The sequence below is a fragment of the Arvicanthis niloticus genome, chromosome 3 (assembly GCF_011762505.2).
Source record: "Arvicanthis niloticus isolate mArvNil1 chromosome 3, mArvNil1.pat.X, whole genome shotgun sequence".
Classification (NCBI taxonomy): Eukaryota; Metazoa; Chordata; class Mammalia; order Rodentia; family Muridae; genus Arvicanthis; species Arvicanthis niloticus.
This window is the reverse complement of record NC_047660.1, coordinates 136,130,101-136,157,116: the sequence shown is the minus strand read 5'-3', so window position 1 is coordinate 136,157,116 and position 27,016 is coordinate 136,130,101. Positions and strand designations below refer to the sequence as shown.

The 27,016-nt window shown below is 38.6% G+C and overlaps 1 protein-coding gene across 5 annotated transcripts in view; it reads left to right on the top strand.

Annotated features, from left to right (window-relative positions):
* Positions 1-6,853: 6,853 nt before the first annotated feature.
* Positions 6,854-27,016, top strand: part of Gulp1 (GULP PTB domain containing engulfment adaptor 1) — a 263,083-nt gene continuing 242,920 nt past the window's right edge. Inside the window, exons 1-2 of one of the 5 annotated variants that reach the window (XM_076931951.1) lie at positions 6,854-7,220; positions 8,583-8,728. The gene's annotated coding sequence lies outside the window, so the exon portion shown is untranslated. Of the gene's footprint in view, positions 7,221-7,296; positions 7,426-8,582; positions 8,729-27,016 lie in introns of those variants that run through there. The other 4 variants (XM_076931950.1, XM_076931953.1, XM_034498631.2 and 1 more) reach the window with 4 other exon arrangements.

Genomic DNA, 27,016 nt, shown 5'->3' with positions numbered 1-27,016 from the left:
TATTACATTACTTAATTGGTGAGTTTCCATCTACTAGACTATACGTGACCAGGCTTATTAATTATCATCTCTCTCATCCCTGCTAGTGCCTGGTGTTGAAGTCCCCACATCACTGATTGTGGAGGGATTAACGATAGAGCCTCCCTGCAAATCTGATCGCCACCACTTTTGACTCTTAATAGGAGGTAAGTTTCTTAAGCAGAGAGTGTTTTATATGTAAGCTAAACTAACCTTCAAAGGTGATTATTGACAGAGGAAAGAAACATTTTTCCTTACAAAATAATTCCAATTAAAAAATTTAAACTTATGAAAGAAAATAGAAAAGATGTCACTAGAACACTAGAGTAATAATTACCACAGGAGCAATTTGCCAATACTTGTTAAGATTATTAGGGTAAAGTTTAAGGAGTAACGGAATACTTGCATATTTTTGAAGTATATCCCCAAATTACTAATTCCAAAGGTAAAAATATTAATTTTACAGTGGAGAAAACTGGCAGCTACCACCTTGACTCTTGGCCTGACTCACATGCTCTCTCACCATGCATCCCCGTTATTTATGCAACAAGGATACTCATGTTCTGTGGTATTTCTTCTCCAAACTCATAACTCAGTATAACTATGAAAAAACTGAAGACAGAGGAGACTTGAGAGTTCATGCAAAAACATTTAGCAATTCATTTTTAGATCACAAATTGATGATTCTTGCAATCAGTTTATGTAAAGTATTTGTGTGGTAGTGAAATTGCTTCAGGCAGCTGACTGAACAATGGTCTCTGCAGTCACATCCTCTGTAAACCAGTTGGTTTCCATCAAGCTGATAGCACTTATCTCTGCGTATTCTCAGATTGCTGCCTAGAGAGACTGTTGACTGAGAACCCACAAGAAATGGCTCTGTTCTCATAATCCTTGCACAGATTGCCGTTTACAGAAAAGCCAGAGAATTATTTTGACAGGAAAATACCAGTGAGTGAAGGTTTAGTTGTGATTGGACTCACAGTCACATTTGCATTTTAAAGTGTAATAAAATCTTCCTAAGTCACATAGTGACAATTTGAAGCACGCAGGGATCTTGCTTTGCTCTGCTTTTCTCTCAGGACCTTTCACTGGGCATGGATAAATTATGATATAGAATGCTGTAGTCTTTTCAGTCTTTTACTAGAATACTAAATTCATAATTTTCAAATAAACTTTTATTTTGTCAAAAATCCTTTTAGGCTATTAACATTGTAATCTTTTGAGAAAAAAAATACCTACCTATAAATAAATCTCTCATTGGGTATATTCTTTCATTTGGAATATGGTAGCAATGTGTTGTTTAAAACTATCAGTTTCTTACAGAGCTACTGCTTAGAGTAAACTTTCTAACCCCGCAATCATTGTGGCAAGAATACACTCTTAGGATACCAATCCCAGGCCTAAAGCATACATTTTCTGATGCAGGATATGGTGGCTTTATTTCATAAAACATCATTTTAGTCTAGAATGCTCATGAACGTAACTGAGTCAAAAAGGTGACTGTGTATCCAGACCCGTTCTCCCTCTCACTTCCCCCATTGTACGCGTGGTGTGTGTTCTTGTAGTACTCAACAAAGGCAATGGTGTCATAGTTGGGAGGCAAAGGTACAAGATGAATGGCTGCAAGAGTCAGGTCTGTTCAAAATGGAAAAGGATCCTTTCCTGGGATCAAAAGAATTAAATAATGAAATGCTTCAAGTGATACGTAAGATTAATAGAATTCTAACAGAAGAGTGTGGTGTGATCAAAGGTAGAAAAGAGAAAGATGTGATAGGAAAATAGACCGATTCCAAAGATCAACTGAAAATGTAGGCTGGAAAGAATATGATGAAACTCTGAATGGAAGAAGAAATAATAAAAGAGAACTTAATAAAATAGATATGTTAAATGATTAAAGGCTGAGGTAATTTTCGATTATCTGAATACTGTAGTAGTTAAATGAAGAAGTACTCTGACAGCTTGTGTCATGATTTATGAAAACTGGGTTCTTCTAAGTAAGCTCTGTAAGTGCTTGATTAGGCACCGAGGCTGAATTTGTAGCTAGACAAGATGTGCCGTTCTTCAGGATGACGGCCTTACTAGCTTGACTAAAGAGAAAGTGGCTGTCTTTCCTTCTGGGAAAAGAGAATTTTTACAAGTTCTATCTTCAGTATTATTTGACCAGGATTGGACTCTAAAATCACTAGATAATGAATAAATCATTCATTGTGTATCCAGACCCGTTCTTCCTCTCACTTCCCCCATGGTACAAGCGGTATGTGTTCTTGCAGTAGTCAATATGACATTGATTTAGTGTATGATATTGAATACCTAGTTTCCATTTTGTGGGGGCAAATGGTAAAACTTTATACTTAACAACAAAATAATGTGAAAAATGAAAAGTGTATGTGTGTGTGTGTGTGTGTGTGTGTGTGTGTGTGTGAGAGAGAGAGAGAGAGAGAGAGAGAGAGAGAGAGAGAGAGAGAGAGAGAGAGAGATTTAATTTTGGTGAAATTCTTTGTAAACATAACCAAAAAAGACAGAGAGGTAATTATAGAATACTACACTTCATGGCTAATAATTGTTGGAGTATCTCAGAGACCTCAGCAAAGCCTTAGGCATGCAGAGTAAATGCTGGCAACGGGAGTTCTTTATGGTAAGAACATAGATGTTACTTAGTTTGTCTTTTGCACTTGCCCCTATTAATTATTTTCATAAAAATGTTTCATTTTTATCAGGAAGGCCAAAATCAATTAGTTCTTTTAGAAATTGGGGTAGCATGGCAGATAAATGCCTGTTAACTCTGGAGCCAGACTGTCCCTAGGAATCAAAAGGATATTTGGCCATTGCTATCTTTAAAGGTATGTTTCTTGAGACTGAATCTGAGATTTTAATTCCACCTTGGTGTTTATTTCTTTTCTGAAAGAATTATTAGCTACTTTATAGAATGCATTTTCAGGAATATAGCACTAAGTAATGAACTAAATTTTGTTTTGTTTATTGTAAAATGGCATTTGTTAATTAAAAATAACAGGCAATTTTCAACTTAATGTTCTCTTTTGCTTCTTTTCTCCTTCCTTCCTTTGTCCCTCCTTGCCTCCTTTTCTTCTTAGACAGGATCTCCATGTACCTCAGGATGGCTGCAAACTTATTGCATTAGTTACTTTTCTTGCTAACAAAAACAACTCAAGGGAAGAGTCTTTTTTTTTCCTCCCATTTTGAGACTACAGTCCCTCACGAAAGAGAAGACATGGAGGCTGCAGCTGCATGACAAGTAGGATGATCAAGTTGCGTCCTTAGTTAGGAAAAGGCAGGAACTAACCAGCTCGTGCTTAGCCCATTTTCTCTATTTTCCCTTTGTATGGAATCAGGTGACCCTGGAAGGGTGTGAATTTGGAGAAAATCTTCACCATCAGTTAAATCTGTTTAGAAATGTCCTTACAGACAAACTCAGAAGTTTGTTGTCTAGATGGTTGTAAATCCTGTCAAAGTGTAATTGGCAGGAATCAGGAATCTTCCTAAAATTTCAGGGGTGTGACATCATCTCCAGCAGCAACAAAAGTCAGTCAACGTTCTTCTTATTCAAGCAGGAGGAACTGAAAACTTGCCTGAGCAGCAATGTTAATTTTAAAATTAATAGAAAGCTCCTCATTTTTATGAGTGTCTATATGCAACATGATAAATAGTAAGAACTTTCAAATGGAACTTTGAGGAAACTCAATGTGCACTGTCTAGTGGCTAAACCCTGCCAGCTTTCCATAATCTTTCTCCCTTGGAATCTTCCTTCTTACAAATCTGATTTTAAATTTTGTTCGGTTTTGGTTTAGTGCTAATGAAAACTTGGTTCTAATATCCTTGGGTTCTTTATACCTCCAAGTCACTTCATAAAGAAGTTCAGTTTGAAAGTTAGACAATAAAAATAACCAAGTGATAGCTAATTTAGAGACTTTAAGTCTTCTGAGAAACTATAAAAGCATACAATGCTGAGAATTATGTGCAATGTTGGAAAGAGATAGCTGTGGAGACTCATGTATTTTCAAGTATCCATCCAATACCAAATATACTTGGCACTAATACTTTGTTTTCTGTGTAGTGACTTTGACATGTCATAGATAGGGAACACAGATCTAAAAGAAGAACTAACTCAGATCTTCAGAAAATGGTTTTAGAGAGAAAGGAGACTCTTACTGAGAGGGGGAACACTGGGTGGTAGCTCTGAAAACCCAGGAGTTATCTCTCTAAAGGCAGACAAGCCTCAACAAGGAGTTTAGTGAGAAAGGGGTTAAAAGTCCTTTTGAAAGCTAGCAGAGGAAAATGAACAGCTAAAAGAACACACTCTCCAGTAGTTTGTAGACTGGAGTTTATAATGTTGATCTCTGTAGTCAGACACTTTCTTTGATCCTATACTTAAGAAGAGTTGTTAATTGAATAAAATCTGCTGTTTCTTAAGCTACTATATTCTCAAGAGTCTAGTATCTATGCTGGAATCTTTTACTATTGCATTAAAATACCCGGTATTTGCAGGTATATGATGGATTAAATTAATAACTTCCTTATTCTTAGGTGACAGTTATCATACTGATAAAAATCATCACACAAATGGCATTGCTTAATTACCTGTAATTATTCATGAATTATTTAAGATTATTTACAGAAAAAAACTACTAGTCTTTTCTTCAGATAAGTGTTTTTGTTGTAATTTTCTTTCATTTTTTTTCTTTCCTTTTGAGTCAGGACTCCGTGCATTCCAAGCGTTCCTTTAACTAGCTGTATACCTGAAGATGATGGTAAACTTCCCAGTTTCCTTGCTCCTGAGTGCTGGAGTTAAATGTGCGTGTCACCACACCTAACTTTATGGTGCACAATAGACAAGGAGTCACTAACAGAGCTACAAACTCAGCTTCTCTGTCACAGCAACTTCGATGTGTGCTTGCTTACCTTGATAACCGGGAAAGCAAGTAAGGGAGAAAAGAGCAAAAAGCATGAGCCAAATTCAAGACATCTAAACACGGTGTCAGGAAAATCACGTCATGTCTCTGGTCTTCCTTTACCTTATGTTCCAAACAAGGGAGTTTGATTTCCACATCCAAACTAGAATTGGGTCAGCTAAATTTTAAGGGTTATCTTCCCAGAAACTTTCTCAGCGGTCCTCTCATGCTCCAAGATTTTCTCTCATGAGGATGTGTTCTTATTCTTTTCCCACTCAGTTTACCAGGCTCATTAAGAATGGTTTGCTGTGTTTACCGCCCAACTCCACACAGAAGTTCTGAATTCTGAGGTAAGCATAGAAAGATTGCTAATAAGTAGAATGTGGCTGTCACGAAAAAAAAAAATTGTCGCCGGGTGGTGGTGGCACACGCCTTTAATCCCAGCACTTGGGGGGCAGAGGCAGGCGGATTTCTGAGTTCGAGGCCAGCCTGGTCTACAGAGTGAGTTCCAGGACAGCCAGAGCTACACAGAGAAACCCTGTCTCGAAAAACCACAAAAAAAAAAAAAAAAAAAAAAAAAAAGAAAAGAAAAAGAAAAGAAAAAGAAAAAAGAAAAAAAAAAAAAAAGAAAATAAAATTGTCGTATTTTTTTTAAGCAGGTGGGGGGTGATGTTGGAGTAGGGGGCTGTAGGGTTGTGGGTCCGTGTCTACCCCACCACAGGGCACTGCCGCTTAGAGAGGCAGGACACGGGAATTTTGACACTTACAACACCACACTGACACACCACCACACTGTCTCCGAGTGGGTGCTGGGCCATAGGAAAGCCACAGGAAGTGCAGTCTGAGGTGCAGGACAGCTGGAGCTGGCTCAGGGCTCCTCAGGCCAATGAGGCCAGGCTGTCTGGTTCTCAGGCTCCTGGACATTCAGGCCTTGCTAGAAGGTGAGGAAGAGCTGAAGAACAGGAGTGGGGGCACCAGGGCTGGATCTAGTTCTGAACCAGGGGTGGGGGTGGGGAAGAAGGGGGAGCTCTGGCTTGTGTAGGGGAGAGTCCTTGGCTTGAGCTTGGCTTGGCGGTGGTAGTCATAGCTGGGAGCACAGAGAGGCCTTCCATGGGAGGTTACACAGCGGCTCTCTAGGCAAAGACCATCTCCGTGGCTCCCCACGGCAGATCCTGGTGAAAAGAGGCAGTCCATGGTTTTAAGGCATTTACTGTCTTAAAAAAGTGGTTGTGTAAAACCATACCCCTCTTCTCAGGGTGAGTCTGAGATTAAATACTTTTTACAGGGAGGAATGTCCGGGAAGAAAAAGCTTATTGGCTAAGCCCTCCAGGCCTCTAGGTAGATCTGTCTTGAGCCTCTGTGACCATAGGTCTCGCCCTCTACCTGTGGAGGGGCTTGGGGAGTTGCCTTTATGTGACTGATGGCCAGAAATCTATGGGGGGAGGTTATAGCCAGTAACAGGAGCCTGGTGCCCAGGAGCAGACAATGCTCCTATCGTCCCTTCCCTTCCGGGCTTTTAGCCTTCGCTCAACCAGGGACCGTGCTACTTTTCATGGTCCCACAGGGTGAGGAATAATGTGCAAAGATTCAGACCAAGTTTAAAAGATAACAAAAAAAGAAAGACAGAAAGAAAAAAAAGAGAAAAAGAAAAATAAAAAGAAAAATGTCTAGTCCCTGCAGCTGCTTTTCATGGTTGAGGCTGGGGAGGGCCCACCTCACTTACATTTATGCCCTTCCTGTGTCACTTTCTCTTTTGTTAAACCTTAGAGGTGTTTTAAACTCTTAAGAAATAACATCTCTGGGAGGAGGCTTAAAAGGAAAAGTGGAGCTGTGGGAGTGGAGCGGGGCCCATGTTTTCGCTCTGTCCGAAAGAAGAATGGACAGCTTCTCCTGGCAACCGGTTTCTTTCTCTCTGCACTCCCTAACCTCTCCAGGTCTGCCTTTAAAAGCAGGACAGTTCTGCATTACTGCAGAAAACCCCACCAGCTTCCCTTGGAGACTGTCAAAGTGCGCACACGGAGCCAGAGTTTTCTTCTGGCCGAGAGGGGGAGCCCCGCGATCCCAACCCCAGCAACTGGGAGTCCCGACCCAGCCCCGGCCGTCGCCAGCACCAGTTTGGGCTTCAGCGGATTAGGAGAAGGAGGGAGAGGAACAGAGCCCTGGGGTCTGGAGCCCAGTGCCTTTCGAACCTGCACAAAGTTTCCCTGTGGGCCACGAACACGCGATCGTGGGCTTCGGTTCCCGGAGCTCCTGTGACTGCCCCAGCCCAGCGACCACATCCCTCTACAAGCCAGGGTAGGAAGCGGGAGCGTCCCTGGCCCGGCCAGCTACAGCCAGGTGGCGCGGAACCAGGAGCAGACCCCGAGAGGAAAGCGCGGTTAGCGGGAGGGTGAAGAGGGCGCCGGCCTGCGGCTGCCTACAGGTTGCGCAGATCCGGACCCCGAAGGCGCAGGGAGTCGGCGGGCAGGGAAAGAGGCTGGGACCTGTTGCTGCAGGCGGGGTCAGTGAGGGAGGAAGATGGGGGCGCCCAGGGACGCCAGCCTTGCGCCTTCCCTCCGCATCCTCCCCTCGACCCAAGGAGGAACTTCTCCTGGGTGCGGCGGGGGCGCGCAGGAGTCGGGAGCGAGCGGGGGGGGGGGGCACTGGACCATCCTGCTGTGGGTGCATGGATGAGGCAAGAGGAGGCATCGCTGGGTCAGCGAGGCGACCTGAGAGCCAACTTCCTCCTGGTCTCGCTTTGTTTGGGTCGCTGTAAAAATGTGGGCAGCCGGCGAGGAGGCGGCAAGGAGCTTGTGACTGGGCCGCAGATACTTTAAAGCACTACGTGGGCAGGGCCCCCATTCTCGGGCGGTGTCCACGCGGCTGTCCTTTGGCTAGGCGGGTCAGATCCCCGCTTCTGCGGGCGTTATGTTAGTGGGACTCGGTTTGCCAAGCTTGCTTGCTCTGGTCCACCTCCCGGTGGTGGCCGAGAAGACAGCCCAGCTGGCTCTCTATCCTGGGTCTGCTGGGCTGATTTCCCTGTTTGCAGGAGGGAACTCTGGGCCGTCTAGTTTTCTTGGAATGTGTTTACAATGTAGAATGGGACTTGAACAGGAAGCTGGACGCTGCAGTTAGAAATAGCGTGCCAAGGTAGAGTGAGGAAGATACAGCTGCTGTTGGGGAAACTCCCAAGTGTGGGCTGACAATCAAGGAACCCCCCACCCTCCACAGCCCACCCGACACAGACAGACAGACAGACAGACAGACAGACACACACACACACACACACACACACACACACACACACACACACGCGCGCGCGCGCGCGCGCGCGCGTCTTAGTTTTTCTTGATGGAGCTTTTCTTTGTTTGCAAATAGACATTTACGCGCCTTATTTCAGTCTGTCAGTTTGACAACATAATATCAATTAGGAAGCTATAATAACTTTGTATTGTGCCTACTTTTATGCTGCACCAACATTTAAGAATGAAAACTTTCTAGACTATTTCAATGCTAGCTTACTCTATTAATTCTAGGACTTGCAGAGGCCAGGATACTGATGATTTTATGTAGTCCATATGGCTGAACAAGTCGTAAGAGAGCACGAATTAGAAAACAGAGTAAACGATGAGAGGTGGGAAATCGTGAAAGGAATTGAATTTTTTTTTTTTTTTTCAGATTTGCAAATCTACTGCTTGCTCTGCCAGCCTTTCCTTCCTTCTCCTTCATAAACAAATAGCTAGAAATTGCTAGAAAACCCACCGATCGGGAAAGTTCGGACGCTGGTATCTACAAGCTTTTCTAGAAACAACAGTGAGGCTAAGGTACTGCTCCATTGCATAATTAAACTCTCTCCTTGAGCTGTCCAGGAGCCTTTTCCCAAGTTTTTAAGAGACTGACAAGAAAAGAATAGAAGAATCTGGCAGGCAGCCAAACTAGACTGAGCTTAGTAGCCAGGCCTGAAAGAGACTGGGGAAGTTGCAGGGCATAATTTGAAGGGTTGGGTGGTGGCATTGGGGCTTAAATAAGGGGTTTCTTTTGAAACGAAAAATGTGTAAGAGTCTTTTTGGAAAAATATAAAACAAAAACAATTAACGAAGCATAGAATGCAGTTGAGTATCAAGGAGAGTTAAGAAGGCCTAGAGGGAAGTGTGACCCTTCTCATCCTTGCTCTGAAATAGCAACACTTTGCATGTGCTTATGCTGTTACTATGTCTCCTCCAGATGCATTTTGTTAGATGCAGCTTCAGTCCCTCAGCCTTGACGTTTCTTCTTTGTTTTCATGGCCAGTAAGAAGGAAAGACCAACACGGAGCAGATGGTTTTCCACATAAATTGATTAACTCAATTATTTTCAGATAGCTTGGATTTGGGATCATAGAAGTAAAGGGGAAAATTCATCTAGTATTTCTTTCTCAGAAGTGACCCCATAATAAACAAATCTTCCTCTTTTACCTGAAGAAGGACAAATCAGGGTGCAAACTTACTGCTTCTTTCTCAATTGTAGGCAAGCCAGGCACTCTCAGTCTGAATCTGCAATTCAGACTCTTTTCTGTATTCTCTTCGCTTCTGTTTCATCTGTCCTTCATTTTGTTCTTCAGTGAGGTGGATGAGGTGGGCATGGGAGGTAAATGGTAAAAAAACAAATGTGGTTTGTATTCCTTCTGAATGTTGGAGTTTGAGGTTGTAAATGTCACTCTTCTCTCTGAGATTGACTTTATGAATCACCTGGTGCAAAGTGTCTTTCTTTACTGTGACTTTAGTTTTTCCATTTGCAAAATAAAGAAACTTTTCTTTACATAATCCCAGGGTCACTAAAGAGATGATGTGAAAAGCTTTTTCAAAGGTCATGAATTTTCTCACTGAGTTTATAAGAATAAAATTGAGATGTTTATATCTGTTATACATACACAATAATATTTCTGTAAACTTATTTTTGTACCTTTTATTCATAGCTATAATTTAATCATAAATTTTTATATTTTACATTTAATGCTTTTGAGATTTCATACCAAAGTACTACTGCACTGTTATCACTTCTACTCCTCCTTCTCTGATTTAACACCTCCTGTCCTTTTCCCACAACTTCTTAAATTAATCTCTTCAAATATATGTATGTATGTGATATATCTCTATCTATCTATCTATCTATCTATCTATCTATCTATCTATCTATAGATGTGTGATATATATATATACATATATATATCATATATATACATACATATATATGTATATATATATGATATATATATACATACATATATCACACACACATATATATATATCACATATATATGTATATACCACACACACACACACACACACACACACACCAAATTAAAAAGAAACATAAAATCTTCCTGCTTTCATTTACTGTTACTGGTATGTTTAGGATGATCACTTGGGATGAAGTAACCTCTGAGGGATCCAGTTCCTGGAGGAAACTGTTCCTTCATCGCTCAAAGTCACTGATTGACTGTAGCTCTTCATGGAGGGACGGGACCTTCTGAAAGATGCACGTTGTCATATCAGCTAGTATTGTCATTCTGTCGATCTTGTTAGGTGACTATGCTGTTGAGATTCCATGAGTGAGGTTTTTCTATCATGTCTGAGTTTCCTTGTCCTCTGGTTCTTACAGTCTTTCTGCCTCTTCTAACACAATTTCCCCTGAGCATTAGGTGTATGGATTATGCTGTAGATGTATTTGTGTCTGGATTCCTCATGCCGTTTAGTCTTAGCTCTTTGAACAACTTAATTTATTGAAAAAAAAAAAAAAAAAAAAAAAAACCTTCTTGGATGAGGCATGAGAGCGACTCTTACCAAGGGGGTAAGTGTGAAAGCTGCAAGTCAGGAGCCAGGCTAGGAGTGTGCAGTGTCTCAGGCCTAGAAGTGTGCAATGTCTCAGGCTAAGGAGTATGCAATATCTCAGGCAGAAGAGGGTGAAATGACTCAGGCCTAGGAGTGTGCAATATCTCAGGCCTAGAAATATGCAATGTCTAGGGCCAGCTTGGTTTTCAGATTTTCATTGCTGAAGATGTTGAGTGAGATTTTGTTATGTTAAAGGCTGAGTTATTTTGTTAAGCAGAAGAGAATAACTCATTGTTTTTGTTTATCTTTATGTTCAAAATCAGTTAATATTAAAGCCTAGCTTATATTTTTCTTTATGAAATGTTAATAAACATGTTTGCAAAATTGTGTTTATTCATTTATCAATTTATATATTTATTTTTGGTGCTTTTGAGATAGTGTCTTATTCTGTATCCCAGAATACCTGGTAACTCACTATTTATGTACCCAAGGATGGTATACACTGGAGCAAGAGGCAATCCACCAGCCTCATTCCATCTTTTGAGTTCGGGAATTCCAGGCACGAGCCTCTGTGCTAGCCTGCCTTTCTTAGAAGCAACATTTGAGAAACTAAAATACATTTGTAATGTAGAAACTAACTAGTAATATCTACAACAATTTCCATATGGATTCTATGCTAGATTTTGGAGCCACTGATGGGTTGACTCATTTAGTATTTGTTATGTGCTGAATATGAGTCTTGGTTCTCTGTCAAGATTTTAGCACTGAATTCAGCTTTGCTGATCTGTACGTGTTAATTCATTTATTGTTTGTATGAACATCTATAACTTGTGAACTTATTAGTTGGTGACAATGCGATACTTGTGAAATATTTAATTTTTAGTTTAGCTAATAGTTAATATGTCAACAGTGAAACATATTACCTGTGTTTTTAGATTCCTTATATTATTCATGAAAATAGGACAATTTGAGAAGGAAAACAGAATAAGCATGATAAATGTTTTAAAGATAAAAACTCTGTAAAATGTTTAGTAATAGTCTTTGTTATTAGATTTCACCTTATCACAAATAATGGGTATATCAAAAGCAAGTATATAGAGACTAAAGTAGTCTATTTTATTGATATAGTAGTCAGAATATCCATACTTTTGGTTTAACTAACAAGTAAATATTTAAGGATATATTAAGTTAATGTTAATATAAAATGTCTGATTTGTTTTTGTCTTTTAAAATCTTTTTCCCCTCTGTAGAATTGAAATGATGTCTTTTTTATGTAAAATTTACTTAGCAGACTGATTTGTTTGTGGTTCTGGTTACAATATTGTGTGTTGTCTTCTAAAATCTCTAAAGGATAGAAAAAGTTATTACTTTGAACATAATAATGAATTCAAGATAGTTTCAGAAACCAATTACATGGACTCTGTGAGCCCTGGTCCCTAAATGTATGAAAGGCTGGTGGATCTAAAAGTGTTTGCGTTAATGCACTTATAGATCAGGAAGCTTCTGTTGTTCCTATGGGAAACTAAATATATTCAAATTGGAGGAAGAAAAATGACAAACTTTTAACATATCAATTGCTCTCCTTCCAAACAGCAGAGATATAAAATTGAATCATGTGTTTATTTTTAAAGAGAATAACTGAACATTATTCTTCCTAAGTAAGCCTCTCTGTTTTCTCTGTGCTATTTGCTAATTTTGTGTTTGTTTTATGCTTAGGAAATAGTTTTATCCACTCTTATGATGCTAACCATGCATGCCTTTTGATTTAAATAAGAACACAGTTAATTGGCTCACATATTGTGTAGGAAAATAAATGCCGATTTTCTGTTTTTACTGAAGTGGTATATTTGTGGTAATTTCAAAATTGTTTTTAAAGACCCAATATTCTATGCTTAGAATAATTTACAAAGACTGCTTTGTCTCGCATAATATGAATAAGTGATGAGCTCAGGTGGCAACTGGATCTTCAGTGTTCTGTATTTGCAAAGATAAAAAAACATTTAAGAGCTTGAGAAACCTTAGATTTAATTTCTAGTGTTCACCTAAGAAAACACATGGGTATAACAATCCTGGTCTTTCTTTTTTAACTTTTTGTTGGGTGATAACATTACATAAACATACCTGTGTATGTATCATCTCAGGCCTTCTGACAAAAGGGGTTTAGACTTGATCCCAAAGCTCCCATCCCTTAGGTGCCTATGCTGCCTCTTGTGTGTGCATTTCTACATATTCTTGAATATTTCTCTATTTGTGTTGGATATGTCTTTCTGTAGGAGTAAAGAAACTGGGAATTGAACCTCTAAGTCTTGTGAATCTTCAGCAAGCACTTTATAGCTAGAGTATACTCCCACACCCAATGCATGTATATATGCATGTATGTGTATATGTATATATGCACATACATATTCATATTGAGACAAAGGTTCATTATGAAGCCATTGTTGGACTGGAACTCTATGTGGACCAAAAGCTGGCCTTAAACTTAGAGAGATCTGTCTGCCTCTGCCTTCTGAGTGCTAGGATAGAAGGCCTGCAACACCACACCCAGCACTAATTGATATTTCTAACAATATTTATTTATCTAATTTCTATGTATTTATATGTGCCTATATGACTCTATGTGTACAACTTGTGTGCAGTTGCCCTTAGAGACAAGAGAGTGTCAGATGACCTGAAACTGGAGTTGCATGCAGTTATGATCAGGGCACTGAACTCACATTCTCAACAAGAGCAGGAAATGTTCCTAACTACTGACCCTTCTATATAGCTTCTGAATCAATATTATGGAACTTAGTTTTAATAGTTAATTTAAAAGTGTGTGTGTGTGTGTGTGTGTGTGTGTGTGACAGAAAGAGAGAGAGAGAGAGAGAGAGAGTCAGAGACAGAGACAGAGAGAGACAGAGAGAGAGGGGGAGGTGGAGACTGTTAGGCAAGTAGAGTTCACTTTATAAATTATTATTTTCTCATTTTCTCAGATGGTGACCTCTTCTAAGCTCTTCAAGTTAGAAATGGGCAGAAATGAAGTTGCCAGTTGTAAGAAGGCAATTTCGTTTTTAGAGGGCAGGTACCATGGATAAATTTATAAGGTATTATGAAATAATAATTGTGTAGAAATTCAGTATACCACTGTAGTAATGAATAGTAAAAGTTGGGTGTTTACCCTCATTAGACCATTTATGTTCTGGGATGAAAGACACACATGTTTTTGTATATTAAAATATGCCTTAGGCAGCACAATATCTGGGCAATGACTTCTGTCCGTGCTGTTAGAATCTACCTTCCTACCTTTAACCTAATTTATTACTTACTATGTTTCATTTGGGCTGCTCTTAGGGCCACATTGTTATGGTTCAGCTAACCCGTGGTGGCTCTCCCTTTTCTTCTCTGGCACATTCTATTGTATGCACCACCCCCTCCCAGGAATTCTAAATCCTACCTATGTCTCTTCTCCCCAACAATTGTCTGTTGAATTCCTTATTCATCAATAAGAATTGACTTGGGGGCATGGTCTCGGGGCTACATGCAGACTCCAGGTTTTGGGGGCCCACACCTAACATTACAATAGACAGTAAAAGAGAAAACCTCAACATACTATATATTATATTTTAGTAATGTTATATATTATATATATTTTAGTAATGTTGAAAGATGTTAAAACTGATAAGTTTCCTGAAACTTTGTTCACGATTACTCAAAAATTTTAGACATAGTAATAAAGTTTTATTAGATCTAACAAACAAAATTAAGATTGACATGAACTATGGTTGTATTGTAGAAGTGTGGTGCTTTTGAGGCCAGCCTGAGCTATCTAGTAAAACCTGTTTCAATAGAACAAAACAGTAAAGAGTAACATGGAAAGAGAAAGGAAAATATCAGCAATATTGAATAGTTTAGTTTCTTTGCAGCAATAAAAAGTCATTTAAGAACTTAACTAGTTCACTGCCTGAACTGTTAAGAATTTGGTTAGTGTAGTGTGGTTAAATACACCTGTGTTCTTAGAATTTGTGAGGTACAGGCAGACAGATTATGAATTGAAGTCTATCCTTGTCTACATGACAAGTTTGAGATTAACATGGCTACATGAGACCTTATCTCAAAAAATTAAAAGGACAAAAGAATTTTTCTTTACTTCATATTTTCAAATGTATAGACAATATTTCACTAAACGATGGCAAGCTTTCCCTTTTCATTTGCTTGGTATTTGAGAAGGTAATAGTTTATTTCATATAGCACTTTAGACTATTTAAACAAAGCAAATGGAACATGTGTCTTGTGTAGAAAATATGCAAATTTGGGGTAATTAGTTCACATTCGAAAGGATAAGTGTAGTTTTAGCTTCTGGATTTGTTTCAAAGTTATTTAGATAATGAAAAAGGTAGTGTACTTTAAAGTGAAATTTAACAATTAAATGGGTCCATTCATTGAGACATAAAGCTAGATGAGTTAAAATGGATTTGCAAGTATTAATAAGAGCTTAAGGAGTCAAATGCATGCTACAGCTTATAATTTAGTTCATTTTGCTCTGAGGAGCTGTCGCCAACCGAGTTTAGTTTGCTGGCTCAACGTCCTTCTCACCTTCGAAGATGTCCACTCTAGTAATTATAAATATGTCTTTCAATATCAGTGCTGATAATTACTGGTATCGCACATAATTACAGAGAAAGTCTGGCTTATTATGAAGAACAATTGTATAATGGGATTGCTTTCAAAGTAATTTATCCATTACTATGCTATCTACAGTAATTCAGTGTAATTAGTAAGAAGTTGTTTTATGTAGAGCACTCTCTCAAAGTACAATTTAATGAAATATGGAAAAGTCAAATTTAAGTAAACGTATTTTATTTGAAATGATACAGTCACTACCTCTGATGAAAACTGATACTTCAAATTTATTAAGTAGAATTACTATATTGCAAGAGTAGCTATTGTTTCAAATTTGTATGAGTTACAGTTTCTCTTTTAATGAATGACTGGGACTGTAAATATAAATTTAAAATTTTTAATAGTAAATGAGTTAGGAATCACATACTGTTAATATCATCTTTTCTCAGTTTAAAGGAAGAACTGGTCTTACATTTATAACATGGGTTTACCATAGACTTAATTACTTACACTAAGCAGTCTTTAAAAAATTATGATCAGTTGTAAAAAAAATTCCTAGAGTAGTGAAAAAAGCTTTAAAGAACTATTTTAGATGAGATACAATAAATTGTGAATGTTTGTGTTTGACTCAATGATTTTCAATAACATTTCAGCTTTGCAACTTTCACCCTTTCTCATTTTGGAAAATATGTTTAAACTATGAATCTGCAGAGACATGCACTCTGATGTGATTTAATTTACTGAAAACTACATATTCTTTTTGTAGTTGTGTGCATAACAGTGAAAGACAGAGATAGACTTTGGTATAGGACTTGGAATTTTTCTGAGGAACAGTGGATAGGATGCTGAGGGAGTAGGGACAAGAGAAAGCAGCTCACCAAAAGATTGTGTGGACATGGTTCTTATACAAAGTCTCCCTGTTTTAATGAACCCGGGGAAGGCTTAGAAGCCCGAAGCCACGAGAATGGTCTAGCAGCCCATAGACGGGTTTCTCTCATCTCTGTGTTTATGATGGTGATTATTAATTACATGTAAGACTTAAGGATTTTAACTGTATCAGTTTTTAAAAATGATTATTCTATCTATCATTTTTTTATTTCTCTATATGCAAACATATAATTGAAGGAGGCTGTTTTATCTATTAAACATTTATGTTTAAGTTGGGAATATGTAAGTTATAAGTATTAATCTTTCTCAGAGCATGAATTGTGTTTGGAAAAATTATGGACCGGCTAGCATTTGTTTTTATGGAGACCTTTCACTTCTCCTGTTTAAAGTACAGAGTGTTAAATATTTCTTAAATTGTCTTTATGGTCATAAGCACTCACACTAATACTAAACATTTTAAAAATGTGAGTTATGAAATTTATTTTCCTATATATGGATATGTTTATAATGTATTTAAAAGTATATATTTGTTTAAATTATGTACATTATTTATTACTGATGAAAAATTTAAGTATGTGTTAAGAATTTTTGGAATTAAAATTGAAGACAGCATATAGAATAACATATTACTGTATCACAAAATTTTTCTATAATTAGAACATATGATATAATCTATTGCCATATTTGTGGTCTTTTTCTTCTTTTTGCTTGGCTTGAAACTTCATCTGCTTTAATTTTTAAAATTTTATTGACGTTTGATATGCTTGAAATGAATCGGTTATTTTACTTTTTAAATGTATGAAAAAAGATGGTATTTAATGGTAGACATTTTAGAAAAAAATACAACTTCACATAGTCCTCAGTTTGTAGATCTGTCCTGTCTTCAAATCCAAAGGATGGGTGTGTTGGGACTCAGCAAATAGTATCCCAGGATACTCTGAAATCTGGCATCCTTGAACTAAAGGAACACAAAAGTATGGGAAGCCTGCTCTCCCCAACCTCCTCCTGAACCTGTCTTCTTTCTCTTCTGAAATTTCTCTTCTGAGGGAGTGGCTTCATCTGGAGCTGTCTTCCTAGTGGGAAGGCAATTAGGAACTCTCATTAACTCGGAAAGATTAATCACTGGGGGGAAAGAGACTGTGTTCACCTGTTCAGGCATCATCTAATTTTCTGAGGCAACACTGAGACATTATGTAACATACTTTGTGGACCTCAGAAAATCACTTTTGTTCCTGTGTATTCTTCCTTCTATCCTCTCAGGACTTGTCAGTCTGAGCCTCCTCTCCCACCCTGCTCAAGCCTATGTGCTTTCATGTAGCAACTAAAGTTATTTAAGCTTCAATCATCTGACTTTCAGGGACTGTGTTTTACTTACATTTCTTACATTCTGATTCCCCTTAGACAATACATGCATCAACAAATGGCTGTATCTTTTTCCTATTAAATATGTGTATTGTCAGTTTATTTTATGTTTGATAGAATTTCTAATTACTTAAAACTGAAACTTTAATAGTTAGTAAGTGGAACTTTATTTTTGTAAAGAACCATGCCAGAAATAATAATTTAATTGTTAAATTAGATACTTGTTTCATAAGAGTTTTAGGAAGAAGTCACAGCTGCTCCAACAGGCATCTGCTCCAATAGAACAACTGAAAAAACAAGGATTGGTAAGCAGAGAGGGGAGAAATCTAATCAATGTGGCCATACTGAGAGAAACAGATGAAGAACTTCAGTAACCCCAAGTTCATCTCTGGGTACTGACATAAGTTTTAAGTTGGAGTAGAGGAAGAGGGTAAGTGTTATGGGTAATTAAGCATTCGTGGCCAAGGTGTGGTCTTGATTACTGTCTCAATTCTGCTAGGAGGTTCTACAAAGTGTTCCAAACTGGTCCTTATTGCAGTCCTATGGACAGGATCTGTCTGGTTCCTTTGGCTTATTTCTACTTCAGGGTGTAGCCTCATTCTGATGTATAATTGCACTCAGCTGGGTGCTGGTCTGCTGTGAGAGCTTTTGCCTTTCTTGGAATCCCTGGTGATTGCACGGTTAGGGCTTTGTCTGCCTCTTTGTCTTCAGCCTTGAAGGGGACTATAGTTTAGATCTCTAGATAAGATACTCCTTGATTTCTTAATCTGCCTGGTGTAGAAGTAAGCAGGTGACTAAAGCTAAGAGAGACCCACAGCACAGAAAGCACATATGCCAGACTTACTGGTTTCTAGTTACTTTTGCCCCCAAATGAGGAGTTGGTGGTTTTCAAAGAAAATGGTTTCTAAGTGCTTATTACACATGTGTTCTATAGACACTTTACAGAGAGTCCAATTCATCTATAAACATTAAATTTATCTATAAAACATAGTTAATACCACTATAGCCTTAATGTAGCAAAAATGTCAGTCATTTGATTGACCAAATGTAACCTGAGATGAAAAAGTTAAAGAAGAGTAAGCAAAGTGAAGGATAATTTTAGTAGTCTCAGAGTAAATCAATAAAGAATACATTAGTTTGAAATATAAATTCATGATCTAGATCTATTCCATTCACAAAATTATACCACTTTATTTTATTGTTTGTATGGTATTCTTTGTGGACCGATAACATTGAATATATATAAAAATTAAACCAATATTGCCTTCTGATTTGAGTAATTTAAAATTCTCTGATGTTAGCGCTAACTTATACGTATTTATGTAACACAAATCTTAGAGGAATAACATTAAAAGAAATTGTGAATTACAGATCCATTCACAAAGGTGTATATTAAAGTTTTATATAAAGAGAAATGACACAGAGTCCCTTTACTGGACTCTTGTCAGGTGCTCCTGAGCTTTGGCCTCTGGGATTCTTTGTTACGTTGTCCAAATTCAGCAAGAAGCTTGCTGGCTCAGCTTAGCAGTATCAGTGTTTGATCTCATCGAATTATATAACCGTATTTCTTACTGCCACATCTCCGAGATGATGTCTGCTTACTCTGCATTCAGCAAGACTCCTGTGAGAGCTTAGCCACGGTTCCCATAGCTGGTGACTGGGATGCTTCCGAGGTATTTGTCTCCCGTTGCTCCCCTTCCTGCTAATTCCCAGCTTTCTTTGGGCGTTTGAGCCTGATGTTTCTTCCTCCACACTGCAGAAAAATTCATTGTACCTGTCGTGATCCCCCTTTCCTTTTTTTTTTTTTTTTTTTTTTTTTAAATTTGTGGTTGTTTAATAGGAAATCTTACAATTTTAAAATTTACTTTTAAAAGTTTAGTATATGTGTATTGTGTTTACATTGTCTCCTCTTCTTCTGTAAAGTTCCAAAGATCACTGAAGGAAGACCCCAGACTCAGATAGTATGCAAAACAAAGAGCATTTATTCTGCAGAAATGACCAGCATGCGGGTCAACCATTTTTGAAACGGTGACCCCAGACAAAGCCATGCAGGCCTTCTTATAGAGAACTGGGGAAACTCTGTAGGAGGAGTAGATAATCTAAGATGTTATTAGTGCCTGTTAGAGGGGCACAGGTGGTTAGTGGTCTGTATTTCTACGTCATGATCCTTTAACCATAGGATGAAATAGGGGCTGCCCAGAGCAGATGGCCCATTCTGAGATAAGATATTTCCCCATATTTGTGGTTATACCTAGACTGTTCTTTGGAAGGGGGTTTTATGATCTTGTGTGGGATCTTACAGCCTATTCCTGAAGCTGGTGCCTCACAACCTTTTGTGAAATCAGGATGGTCCTTAAGTGGAGACAAATGAAATTTATGTTGTCTTTTCACTCCCAAGTGCCCCACTTCTCTCACATTAATATGTGTATGTTTGTGGGCGTGCACACACACAAGATCATCCATATAGATCATACAGATCAGAGTGCAACTTTGTTAAGTTGGTTCTCTCCCTCCACCTTTATAGGCGATCTGGGTATCGAACTCAGTTTATCAGGCTTGCACAATGAGTTTACCCACTGCTCCATCTCCCCTCTCACTGGCCCATTTTATATGCTATGGATAATCTTTTTCTTTAACTGAGTTTTTCATTCTTCTATCTTCAACCATTAGTAATTTAGCTTTTTTCTTAGGAGTTTGGGTTCTTGTTTTTGTGTGTATGTTACTTGTGCTCCAGTGCCAATGATGGCCAGAAGATTCCATCAGATGGAGTGCAGCAATTGTGAGCACCCGATTATGTGGTTTCTGAGAACAGAACTCAGAGCCTTTGGAAATTCAGTATGAACTTTGTAGCTGCTGACCCACCTCTCTATACTTAGGTTTTTTTTTTTTATTATTATTACTTACTTAGAACCATGTATATTGCTTTTATAACATGCTTTCTCAAAGTAAGAAAACATGACTTTTGGTTCTCTTACTCTAAAGGTAGTAGAGTTCACCCAAAACTGACAATTGGCAAGCATAAGAGTAAAATGCATTTTATTATATCAATGTCCTTCCAAGCCGCAATAGTTACCCAAATAGTTTAAGCAGGAAATTATGAATAATCTAGCAGGCTCAAATAAGAGATGAGAGTCACAATGTGCAGGCTTGTTGGGAATAAAGGGGTGTGAGAAGCAGAAGAAAGGAGGTGTGGGTGGTACAGAGTAGGGAAAACAGTGGGTGAGACTGGCTGGCAGTAATACAGATGTTGAAAACCTTCTGTAAACAGATGTGGTAATGGAAACAGTTTCAAGGCTAGCTTATTAGCATGGACACTAGAGACATGTAGGTTGAAGAGAGATATAGCTAATAACCTGAATACCAAAGGAAAATGAGAAAGCCATCACAGGGGTTACTAATGCAAACATTTAATGTGCTGGGATATCCTGAAGTACTGTGATGAGGTGTTCACTTTAGCGGTTTGCATAAGAATGCAATAAATATGCTTAAGATGTTTCACCCATGAGATCATGACCCTTACTCCAAGCAACTAAGCAAGCAATGAAGCTTCCCATGATCCAAGGAGCCCAGAATCAAACATGCTAAAATTCTCAGAATTATTTTTTTCCTTAGACATAATGGATATCTTGGGGCCTTCATCTATGATTACAGAATAGACATGTGCTCTGCTGACCTTGTTTTCTGGTTTAAAGGGTTCTTGTGATTTTTTTTAAAGTGAATAACTACCAGTTGATATGAATTGAGAGGTTTCAGTCCATGGTTCAGTAACTGCATTAATTTTAAGCCTGTGGCAAGGCCAGTACATCTTGGCACATGGATGTGACAGAAGAAAGCTTCTGATCGCAGCTAGGAAGGAGAGAGGGAGGGGGAGGAAGGGAGGGAGGGAGGGAGAGAGAGAGAGAGAGAGAGAGAGAGAGAGAGAGAGAGAGAGAGAGAGAGAGAGAGAGAGAGAAAACAAGCCTGTGAGAACATGCCCTCAATGACCCACTTCTTCCAATTAGGCCCATTTCTTAATAACCCATTTAGCTGTGAATGGACTAGATCCATCATAATCAAATCTCTTCTCAATAGCTCAGTAACCGCAGCTGAACCTTTAGCACATTTGAGAGACACTTCCAAAGCAAAATAGCTAAGAAATGGAGAGAGATATATTTATCAGCATAGGCATGCATCAGCTACTTTTATCCTCCTGAAGGAAGAACGTAAAGGAAGAAAGGCTTATTATTAATTCCAGGAGGTACAAGAAACAGTTCATTAGGTGCTCACAGCCTGTGGAGATCTGAAAGAAAATGGCTCCCATAGGCTCATAGGGAGTGGCTTTCATCGGAGGTGTGACCTTTATGGAGTAGGTGTGGCATTGTTGTTGAAGGACTTTGTCTCAGTTCCTTTCCTCTTGCCTGCTCATCTGGATGTAGAGCTCTCAGCTATCTCTGCAGCACTGTGTCTGCCTTCATGCCACCATGCTTCCTGCCATGATGACAATGAAATGAACCTCCAAACTGTGAGCCAGCTACAATTAAATGTTTTCCTTTTTAAAAGTTTCAGTGGTTTTGGTTTCTCTTCATTGCAATAAAACCTTAACTAAGACAGAAGTCACAACCTATGGGTCAACTCTAATCATGATGTCCAATTCACCGACCTGTTCTGTTCTCCTCCCGTATGTACTCATGTTCATAACTCAGAACCTAGAGAATTCATGAAGATTTCAGGATCCATACTGAGGACCCAGTCTCTCCATGTTTCCAAACTCCTGCACCATTATCATCACTTTAAACATTCATGTTTGTGTTTAACTTGACAAATCTCAATTAGGATTAATTTTTGAGATCTATAGGGATACTCACCCAGTATTTTCATACTCATGAATTTTTCTCCTGTCATTTTTAGGCAGTTGGTCCTCTGCCTTTGTTATTTTAAACAATTACATCCTAGACATTAAATATGCTAAAGATAGCCTCTGACATCTTTATTATGTTTGTTTCAGGTTATATCTTGAAATGAATCTCCCCCATAGGCTGTGTTTGGAACACTTGCTGTACAGCTTATTTGGAAGGCTACTAGGCCTTTTGAGGTAGGGTCTGGCTTTCAAAAGAAGGTGAGCAGGTCAGGCCTTTGAAGCTTACAGGTACTTCTGCTTCCTGGCTACACTTTCTCCTTTCTCATCCAAATCATGTAAATAAGCCTTACCTCCTCTGTCATGTCTGAGCTCCTCTCCTGTATCTTCCCTGCAATGATGGACTGAATCGTTTGAAACCATGAGCCAATAATAAGCCTTCCTTCAGTCCAGGAGGACAAAAGCAGCTGATGCATGCCGTCTAAACAGAAAATGAGTATCAGGAAAGTACAGATTATTTGGCTATTTTATTTGTAAGAACTATTGTGATTTTTAATCAGTAAACAACTGACTGAGCATTGAGGAAAGGGGAGAACACTATAAGCTGAGGTCACTTTGGCCAGCCTAGGCCTCTGATTGGTCTCTAGCTCTTTTTGTTCAAGCAGTGCTTGGCTTTTAATCTAATATTTGTTTCTGTTTATTAGAAGCTGGAAATCTGGACCTCGGGACACCATCTTTTTGTTGCATGCATTAGTGTTCATGTGTGCTGGGCTGGGGTTATAGGAACAGGCTGCATTTCTCTTTTTCTGACAACTGCACATACATTAAAAAAAATTAGGCCTGTAGATAAAATCTGATTTTTAGGTTTGGTATTTAAAACATGTTATTTCCATCAAGGACTAAAGAAAATCCATCTTTAGTTTTGTAAATCTTTATAAGAAAAATATTAACACAGAAATGTCTTGAGAAAGGGCTTCTCTTTTTGTTTTAAAATGAAAATCTTACAAAATACCCTCAGATTTTGACCTGTATCAATCCATAACATGTTTACTTAGATTAACTTGTGAGGTAGTTGATTAATTGATTAAGGGAATGTTTCAGCTTGTCACTCAGTCTACCTTGAGACACAGTATATGGTGTGTGTTGCCCTTGAACATAGCACACATCCTGCTTCAGCACCCTTAGTACTAAAATTACAACCCTGTATCAGCATTCCCAGCTGCTCCCACCCCTGCTACTGTAATATTTTTCAAAGAACCCCACCCTGGTTAAAGTATGAAAAGAATCGTGCACATCAAGAAAGCAGAAGCTCACAGACAGAAAGGCATTGGCTCAGTTGCATGCTTTGAACCCTTTACATCTGTAGAATGCAAGAAAATATGAAAGCAAGTGTGCCATGTGTGTGACGAGTCATGTGTGTGGCGTGTCATGTGTGTGGTGCTACAGAACACTTAAAGTAAGTTATTAAAAACTTACTGACCTATAACTAACCCAGCCCTGTGCCAGGTGTTTCCTTGTGCTTTCTAGCTAGGCTTCATTACCGACTGTGTAAAGGATCTTGTGGGTGCTGATTTTGCTAAGACAGACATACTTAGGTCTGAACTTTCTTCTTCAAGTATAAACTGAATATAATGATATGAATGTCATGTATCTTCCGGCACATGTAAAATGAGTAAAGTAGAAGTCGTGGTTGTAGGACAGTAGACAGCTTATCCAAACTTTCTGTTCTTCGAATCATCTTAGTAAAGAAAGGAGACAATATAACTTACTTCATAGGTTTGCCACAGGAGTTAATGATTTACTCTGAAGAAGAAGCCCCTGGGAAGACTCTGAGCTAAACACTGAACTCAGAAAAAAATAGTAATTCCTTGACTTTGAACTAAAATGTAATAATGATTATAAGTATTTTTTCATAAAGCACACAGAAATTCTCTGTAGCAAACATGATTGAGCCAAATGAGGGACATTCTGTGAACTAAATTTCACTGGACTAAATGACCTTGTAGTTTAGTGGAAGTAGGAGAGAGGCAGGTAGAGGCCGTGGCGTAAGCAGGACATAGGTTGTGACAAACAGACGCAGAAAGGATAGAGGTAGAGCACAAGTAGTCTCTTTCTGTATAGCAACAAGTGAAAGAAGAAGAAAACATGTAAAACACAAAATTTAATTTTCAAATTTAAAATGCACTCCTCACATACACAGAAATCCTACTTATTTTGTATGTTTTTTTTTAATAATTATTTATTTTTTGGGATTATAATAAAAATCAATCACATTATTTCTTTCTTCACTTTCCTCCCTCCAAATTCTCCCATGTAACCACACCCACAATGTGTGTGTGTGTGTGTGTGTGCTCTTCCCCAGAGATGACCATTTCTCCAGTTTTCAGCAGTACTTAGTTGTTCTAAGTAATCGTCCGTTGTTCTTTGTTTGGGTTGAGGACGACTCAGCTTTCCCATCCACATCAGCATGTCTCTTGGTGTTTATGTTTAGGTAGACATGCTGGTGAGAATTGAGGATTGTAGAGTATGACTTTTCTAGGAGACAAAAATCTCACAGCAAGTGTCTATTAAGAAGATTACTTCTGGCTTTTACAATAATTTCTCCCTCTCCTCTGGAGTGATTTCTGAGCCTTAGGTGCAGTTGTGCTCTAGATATATTAAGACAGACAGACTCTCTCTCTCTCTCCCTTTCTCTCTCTCTCTCTCTCTCTCTCTTTCTCTCTCTCTCTCTCTCTTTCTCACACACACATACAGACAGAGATAGAGAAAGACAGAGACAAAAACATACAGAAAGACACACACACAGAGAGAGAGAGAGAGAGAGAGAGAGAGAGAGAGAGAGAGAGAGAGAGAGTGTGTGTGTGAGTGAGTGAGAGAGAGAGAGAGAGAGAGAGAGAGAGAGAGAGAGAGAGAGAGAGAGAGCAGGAGAGATTTGTTCCATAAGTTCTTGTATCCCGAGAACTCTGACTAATACAACTTCCAAAATAACACCCTTACTCACCCTAGGATTTTACTCATTTCTTAAAAATCACAAGGTCAATCTCTGTGAATACATCCAAACACAATGGAAGAAGCAGTCAAGATGAACTCTTGTACCTCTGTGACTTTTTTACCAACTGGGTTTTTGTTTGCTAATTGGTAGATTTTAATATTAAAATGGCCCCATTCACTGTTGAACTCCCCTCTGTCTGTGTGTATGTGTGTTCATATTTGTGTGTGTATGTGCTTGTGTGTAAGTGTGTGTATGTGTGTGTGTGTGTGCTTGTGTGTAAGTGTGTGTATGTGTGTGTGCTTGTAAATATGTGTGTGTAAATATGTCCTGGTTTACTTCTCTACACAAACCTTTCCTGTGGCTCCATTTAACATAGAGAAAAAGTAATTATCTAGACTTTCTTGGTACTTTTCCGCTCACATGCCGCATTGTTCACATGTTGCCATGGATGTTCATCCCAACTACCTTTTTCTCTCTAGTCTTCCCTTTAACATCTCCTTCTCAGGATGGCCTGCCTCTAACTTGCTTTACTTTTCTCAGTAGTCTTATCTTGTTTAAATTTTCTTAATTTCATCTCATCACCTGATCCAATGCACCATTTAATTTTTTATTGCTTGTATGTTTTGCATACGAGACTACAAGAAGCAAAGCAATTTGATGTGTGGTTTATTTTGAAGGACTCAAAACAATAGTGTCTAGCATGATAGTAATTAAAAAAAAAGATGAGTAAATGAAGAACCTAGAGATTTAAGATATTCTGTTTGTTAAAGCATGTCTCTTCTAAAATAATTATGCTAAAGTTTAATCGGGAGGGCTTCTAAGGAGACACAAACACCAGACAAGGACTTGGGCAGGAGTAACCCATTCATATAAAATTCCTTAACCACTTGATTACTTAGCGTTATTATTTGACCAAATCAGTTATTTTAGAAACATTAACGGAAAATAAGTCAACCTACACCATAATCGACTGACCATGCAGAAAGGAATTAGCTAGAGTACTGTCTTCTCTTATTCCATATGGGTACATGGCAGCGTTTTCATTGCTTGTTTTGGTTTTTTGATTACTTAAGTTTATACATATGTGCAGACATAAGTCTAGCCTAAGACTGAAATAGAAGTAATTCTCTCCTAGTTGAAAGAAATGTTTCTTCCTTCTTCTTCTTCTTCTTCTTCTTCTTCTTCTTCTTCTTCTTCTTCTTCTTCTTCTTCTTCTTCTTCTTCTTCTTCTTCTTCTTCTTCTCTCTCTCTCTCTCTCTCTCTCTCTCTTCCTCCTCCTCTTCCTCCTCCTCTTCCTCCTCCTCCTCCTTCTTCCTCTTCCTCTTCTCCTCCTTCTTTCTTTGTTTCCTACTGAGCATTGTAGCTGTTTACATATCCGTGGGTGAGAGTTTGCCTACAGAAGCATGAGGGCTATCCTAAGTGGCTACACCACTGAATAAACTGTCTTCTGCCATCTACCTTTAGCTGCCTATAGATTCTCAGCAGAGCACTAATCAACCATTACTAGCCTATTAATCCCCAGGGAGGGTTGCAGAGACAGTGGTTTTTCAAAAATACCACTATAAATGAAATACTATTAGCATATAACATAGCCTGGTCTGAGGCTTTTTTAAAGCATAATTTA